The following is a 7,966-nucleotide window of genomic DNA, read 5'->3' as shown; positions in this document are numbered from 1 at the left end:
TTGATTTATAATTTACATAACATGCAAATTCACTCATTTAAAGTGTACCAATTCAATGACTGTTGATATATTCACGTTGTTGGGCATTAATCATAACACTTGACTTTAGAATTTTTTCACTACCTTCCCAGAAAATTCCTATACCCCCCCTTCACCCCCATCTCCTCTAGCCCAAGGAATCCACTAATCTGCTTTCTGTCTCTATATATTTACCTATTCTGGACATTTCATATAAATGGAATCATACTGTATATGATCCTTCGTGACTGGTTTATTTCAGTATATTTTCAAGATTCATTCATCTTGTAATGTGTAGCGTTTCTTTTTACTGCTAAATAATATTCTATTGTACCACCTTTTGTTTATCCACTCATCAGTTGATGGACATTTGGGTTGTTTCCATTTTGGAGTATAATCAATAATGCTGCTGCAAATTTTCAAGTACATGTATCTGTTTTCATTTTTCTTGGGTATATGTCTATGGGTAAAATTGTGGGATAATATGGTAATTCTATGCTTAACTACTTGAAAAACTGCCAGACTGTTTTCCAAACCAGTTGTACCATTTCGCATTCCCACCAGCAATATATGAGGATTTCAATTTCTCCATATCCTCTCTAAGAGTTATTTTCTATTTGATTATAACCATCCTACTAGGTATGAAATGGCATCTCATAGTGGTTTTATTTGCATTTCCTTGATGGCTAGTGATGTTGAAAACCTTTTCATCTTCTTATTAGCCATTTGTATATTCCTTTGGAGAAACGTTTATGCATATCCTATGCCAATTTTTTAATTGGGTTGTTTTTAAATTTTTATGTTGATATAATATTAGGTGTTTTAAATTATTGACTTGTAGTTTTTCTATATTCTAGATACAGGTTTTGTTTTGTTTTTTTGTTGTTTGTTTTTGTTTTTGTTTTTTTTAAATTTAGAGACGGAGTTTCACTCTTGTTGCCCAGGCTGGAGTGCAATGGTACGATCTCTGCTCTCTGCAACCTCCGCCTCCCAGGTTCAAGCGATTCTCCTGCCTTAGCCTCCCAAGTAGCTGGGATTACAGGCAAGCACCAACACGCCCGGCTAATTTTTTTGTATTTTCAGTAGAGACGGGGTTTCCCCATATGCTCAGGCTGGTCTTGAACTCCTGACCTCAGGTGATCTGCCCACCTCGGCCTTCCAAAGTGCTGGGATTACGGGCGTGAGCCACCATGCCTGGCCAAGTTCTTTAATCAAATATGTTATTTGCAAAAGTTTTCTTCCATTCTGGGGGTTGTCTTTTCACCTTCCCAAGTTTAAAGATAAACGTAGTGCTTAGATATGATTTTTTTCTGATACCTCCTCGCCTCTTTTGGTAATAGGACCTTATATTTTTCCTTTAGTAGACTATGCCTTATTCAATCTCAGTCTATCTAATTTAGGTAGAGGTGATCTCTTCCTCTAGCTCCAGAATGGACACAAGAAACAAGGCTGGCTAAGCAAAATTCTTGTAGTCATCAGGGTCTAGTTAAGAGAAAAAACACAGCAGTAATGTAAACAGAGAACATTTAATACAAACACATATTAATTAGGTACAAAGTTATTAACCAGATAACTAAATAGCTAAAAAGTGAACTCGAAGGATTCTGGAGGTAGTAACTGGAGGAAGCAGTTTCTGTTCCTAAGTCAAGGGGGACAAAAGGAAAGGGTTACAATTCTTAAAATTTAAAAGCTTGAAAAAGGATCCCTATGGAGCTGAAACCCCTGAGAAGCTAGGCTTTAATCCACAGTTGCTGATGTCTCTCAGCTTAGTGGCAGGGCCAGCTACCCAGACAAATCTCAGAAGAGTGGGCTCCAGCCAACTAGAGCTGGTGTCTGGTTCTCTGGTGGGAGGGAGGTGGGTTGAAGCAATACAGCAGGTTCTGCAAATGTTGCAAACTTGATCTGAAGCCTACTTTGATGAGAAATTGCTGCTGCCTGAAGGGAAGAAATGATATTTACAAAAGCTACAAGCAGTAAGCTCACAGGAAGCAACAGGAGGAATTTCCTTCCCTACCAGCCTTCCATATCCTGCCTCTAGAGCCCATTATTGGCAGAACCCAACAAAAAGTAGCTGTCACTGGAAAATTGTACATTGCAGAGTTCCAGCTCCAACATCACAATGCAGAATGTAGAAAGGTGAGCTTGGAAGTGGCACAGCCCACCCCTTTGCCTACACTGCATTCATATGCACCCTTCTATACATATTTAAACTTTCATATATTAACAATCTGTTTCCTTCGTGGATTTTTAGAGATGGAGACTCACTCTGTTGCCCAGGTTGGAGTGTAATGGTGTCATCATAGCTCACCGTAGCCTTCAACTCCTGGTTTCAAGAGAACCTCCTGCCTCAGCCTCCTGACTAGCCAGGACTACAGGTGCATGCTACAGTGCCTGGATAATTTTTTTAAAAAATTGTAGAGGCAAGGTTTTTGCCATGTTACCCAGGCTGGTTTCAAACTCCTGGCCTCAAGTGATCCTCCTGCCTCAGCCTCCCAAAGTGCTAGGATTACAGGAGAGAGCCACTGCACTTGGCCCTCCCTCTTTCACCTAAGATGGTGCAACTATTCTTCATACAAATAAATCATTGTAGTGGGCCAGCGTGATGTTGTGTAGAATGTCAAGATGATCAAGATCTCTGCAGACTATATTATGGCTGAGAGCCTATGAGCCAACATATGCATGAAGCAAGACTGTGAAGGTGTACTAGTGACCTTGTCAAAGAAAAACAAAGTTTTATTTATTTATTTATTCGAAACAGAGTCTCGCTCTTGTCACCCAGGCTGGAGTGCAATGGCGTGATCTCAACTCACTGCAACCTCTGCCTCCTGGGTTCCAATGATTCTTCTGCCTCAGCCTCCTGAGTAGTTGGGATTACAGGTGCCCACCACCACGCCAAGCTAATTTTTGTATTTTTAGTAGAGACCAGGTTTCACTGTGTGGGCCAGGCTGGTATCGAACTCCTGACCTCGTGATCCACCAGCCTCGGCCTCCCAAAGTCCTGGGATTACAGGCGTGAGCTACTGCGCCCAACTGAAAAACAAAGTTCTTTTAGTCGTCCTAGCGCATTGATAAAGAGCAGGATATGGGGAAGGGGCCGAGGAGGGTGGGGGTAGGGGAGTGGTGCACATTTTTGTATCAGGTGTCAAGAGCTGTATTTATTGTTCCAGTAAAGACATTACATCTGAAAAAAACTGCTGGAAATAAACCATGCCTGATTAACATTAAAATATTCCACAGTCATTGGTTTTAAGATCATCTACCTTCTGCAGAGGCCCAATAGATGCATTAAATGGAGATGTAATAGGAATGAACACTTCTACCTCATTCTAGCATTTGATGATAGCAGTGTTAATAATCTCTGCAATTCCTCCAATGATGTCCTATCTTTTGGTTTATTATACAGGCAGAAAAGAGAAATTCCAACAGCTTCTACTTGACCCTTCCTATCCTAATGACCCTTAGTCCATAAATGAGAGCCAATATGGGGGCATGACCAGTTACCAAGTATGTTTTTAACAACTATACATTCTGAATTAGGAATAAACAGGATGGGCTCAAGTACCTGCTGAGCCCACCGGACTCAAATTTGACCTATAACTCAATTTTTCTGTCACTTCACTACCATAAACTCCCACTCTAAATGGTGGTCCAGTGGCATTTTGAGACCCTAGCAATTAGCATCAATTCACAGCTAGAAATACTCCCAAAGGTCTGAGTATTTCTATTCCCCAATACACAGTCCCTCTAGAAAGTGGCCACAGGTCCCTTTGGGGAAGGGGTAGAGGAAAAATTTTTATATACTGGGTTCTTTCTCAAGAGAACCCAGCCTCCCTTTAAATTAAGGGGCTCTGGCCCTTGAACTTTTTAGTCTGGAAATTGGATGAGAGGTCATGACTCTCCCTTCTGGTAGACCTGACCTTATTTCATTTTCTTTTTGTTTGTTGAGACAGGGTCTTGCTCTGTCGCCCAGGCTGTAGTGCAGTAGCATGATCAAGACTCGCTGCAATGTCAACCTCCCAGGCTCAAGCGATCCTCCCACCTCACCCTTCCATGTAGTTAGGACCACAGGCACGTTCCACCACATTCGGCACTTTTTTGATTATTTGTAAAGATGAGATATTCCTATGTTGCTGAGGCTGGTCTCAAACTCCTGGGCTCGAGTGGTCCTACCACCTTGGCCTACCAAAATGTTGGGATTACAGACATAAGCCACCACACTTGGCTTTCATTTTCATTCATTCAACAAGTATGTATTGACACATCCTACTCTTAGTACAAATTCATGTATTATACATTCTATATTCTTATATGGAATATGTATTTTCATAGAATATATTATATGGAATATACAGAATATATTCCTGTATGGAATGTATGTATAGGGATAGTATTCACAAAAACAAAACAAAACAAAAAACCTGAAGTACAAGGATATGAGACTTTTGTTAAAATATCTTTTAATTTTACTGGCAAAATACATCAATGACTAATATATTCCCATATGTAATATATACACTATGTTCTTATATGGAATATATTCTTATATAGAACATGTATATATACATATGTGTATATACCTATATACATATATCTTGGACATATAAAACTAATTGGGAAAAATGTCATATATAGAGAGAGATAGTAAGCCAACATTTATAAAAACATTTTAAATATTCCAAACTATTCATTCTATCCACCCACAAAACAAAACTAGTAATTAGGATTAGGCCAGGCATGGTGGCTCACACCTGTAATCCCAGCACTTTGGGAGGCCGAGGCGGGTGGATCACGAGGTCAGGAGATCAAGACCATCCTGGCTAACACGGTGAAACCCCTGTCTCTACTAAAAATACAAAAAATTAGCCGGGCATGGTGGCGCACGCCTGTAGTCCCGCTACTCAAGAGGCTGAGGCAGGAGAATGGCATGAACCTGGGAGACGGAATTTGCAGTGAGCCGAGATCGTGCCACCGCACTACAGCCTGGGTGACACAGCGAGACTCCATCTCAAAAAACAAAACAAAACAAAACAAAAAACTAGTAATTAAACCTGTCAAATGACAGCCATCTTGCTTTACCCAGATTCAGAAACATGAAATCCTTTTACCTTTGAAACTCTAGTTTCAAAGCTGTTCTAAAGTGACTTGGTTTTAATTTATATACTCGCAGGGATGAGAAGTAGATGTAGGGCTATAAAAATGTAAGCAATACAGTATCGTGCCCATACACAACTGCAAACACTTATTTTTAAGTGTTCGTAATAGTGGTCTTCAGAAACACCCTTTTCAGACTGGCAAACTTTCAGAGTTCAAAAGTGAATGTATTACACTTTTATCCCCAACAAAGCTAGTAGCTACCCTCTAAAGCAGAGGTTAACATTTTCTTTTTCCAAACCACAGAATGGATATCCCATGTGCATACTCCCATGGTTCCCCTCACCCAGTTTTATGAAAAAATATAGCAAATAATTATGAGGATTTTAGGGGTAGTGGTATAGGAATAGTATTCACACACAAAAAAACTGAAGTGCAAGGATATGAAACTTTTGTTAAAATATCTTTTAAAGTAATTTTACTGGCAAAATACATAAATGACTAATCAGTTTTTTTTAAAACTGATTTTTTATATTATTTATATATATATTTTATATATAAAATATAATTTTTATTAAATATATTATATATTTATATATAAACATATATATTTTATATATAAATATATATTAAATATATAAAAATATAATATATTAAATATATATTATTTTACATTAAACATACTTTTTTTTGAGATGGAGTTTTGCTCTCTCGCCAGACTGGAGTACAGTGGCAAGATCTTGGCTTACTGCCACCTCCACCTCCTGGGTTCAAGCGATTCTCCTGCCTCAGCCTCCCAAGTAGCTGGGACTACAGGCATGCACCACCACACCCAGCTAATTTTTGTATTTTTAGTAGAGACAGGGTTTTACCATGTTGGCCAGGATGGTCTTGATCTCTTGATTTCGTGATCTGCCAGTCTTGGCCCTCCAAAGTACTGGGATTACAGGCGTGAGCCACCACGCCCCACCAAAATATTAAACATACTTTCTAATACATTGTAATTTTTAGTACTTCTATAATTACTGCTTCATAAAAAAGTGGATTTTTCCAGTTCTCCAGTTCAGATGCTATTAACAGGTAATCAGATAACACTGATTAAGTAGAAACAGATTGAGTAATACCTAAAATTAATGTATTTTAGCATATTGAAATGAGTGTCATCAGCATATATTTCATTTGCTTTATCACTTTGTCTACACTTTATTAGGTGGCCTTAACGCTTGTCATTATTGACAAATGTTAACTTTCCTCACAAAAACTACAGTATTCAGTTTTTTCCAGTATTTTTGCCTTCCTTATTAAAAATGTTTCTACTGTCAAGAATTTAAAACAGAATCATGACACTGCAATCCAAACACTACCTTGGCTTGCCAGATTAAATAGTCTATGTCTTACTCTCTGGTGTAAAGCTCTAATTCCAAATTCCAGCAAAGAAGTATCTCTGAATTCAACTGAGAATGACATTTCTATGGGAATAAATGTGAACTTTCTCACATTTAACCATTAAGAACTTACTCATACCTCATCATGATAACCTAATGTTAGACTAAGAATCACTGCTCTAGGGTGACTCCAGAAGTTGCCAGTCAGGAACTGTCTTGTCCAATAATTTTATACTTCCATCTTGTACAAAAACATTGTAATTTTGGCCTGATAAATGACTAAAACAATTGCTGGGGGATTGAGATAGACAGATTTGATTATTCAATTCCTAACCGAATTGACCCTCATTGATCCTCAGACTCATTTAGACACTTTTCAATAATATTCACAATCTTAAAGAAAATATTATTTTTGAATTCTTGCTATTGAAATTAACATTTACATCTAAAAGAAAATCATCATCCTTATTGGACAAGTGGAACTCAAACAAACAAACAAACAAACAAAAAAACCCTAGTCATAATAATGAAAATACTGAGTTTCTGATGTACAAAGAGTAAAATACTCATGTACTAGAAAAAATGGTGCAGTATTAATGGGCAAAATTTCATTCTTTCTAGTAGGAAGTCAATAAATAATTGATGTATCAAAAAGTAGCAGTATGATCATATGATTTGGAAATATAAATTCTTCAACCACTAGAATTGAAAGAGGAAGTTTCTTTTGTCATTGTGAAAGATGGACTGCCTCTTTTTTGTCACAAGCCTTTTAGAACTAACTATATGATTTTTAAAAACTGTTTGCACATGTTTGAAGGTGGGAATGGGACCAGAGAGGCGACAATTTTACCTGGAAAAACAACCCCCCAAAACCATTTAGTAAGTAAAGTGAATACCATCATACCTAAACCCATTCACTGTTTTTATTTTTTTTATTTTTTATTTTTTTGAGACAGGTTCTCACTCTGTTGCCCAGGTTGGAGTGTAATGATGCAAACTCAGCTATTCTCATGCCTCAGCCTCCTGGGTAGCTGGAATTACAACTGTGCACCATCATGCCCAGCTAATTTTTGTATTTTAGTAGAGACAGGGTTTTGCCATGCTGGCTACACTGGTCACTGTTTTTATTTTATATTTAATTTCAGCTAAAACGTATGGGTTCATGTACAAAAATAAGTTTGGCCTTCTTATACAAATACTTCTAGCCAGGCGTGGTGGCTCAAGCCTGTAATCCCAGCACTTTGGGAGGCCGAGACGGGCAGATCATGAGGTCAGGAGATCGAGACCATCCTGGCTAACATGGTGAAACCCCGTCTCTACTAAAAAATACAAAAAACTAGCCGGGCGAGGTGGCGGGCGCCTGTAGTCCCAGCTACCCAGAAGGCTGAGGCAGGAGAATGGCGTAAACCCGGGAGGCGGAGCTTGCAGTGAGCTGAGATCCGGCCACTGCACTCCAGCCTGGGTGACAGAGC

The sequence above is a fragment of the Piliocolobus tephrosceles genome, chromosome 7 (genome assembly GCF_002776525.5).
Source record: "Piliocolobus tephrosceles isolate RC106 chromosome 7, ASM277652v3, whole genome shotgun sequence".
Lineage (NCBI taxonomy): Eukaryota > Metazoa > Chordata > Mammalia > Primates > Cercopithecidae > Piliocolobus > Piliocolobus tephrosceles.
This window is presented reverse-complemented; position numbering follows the sequence as displayed.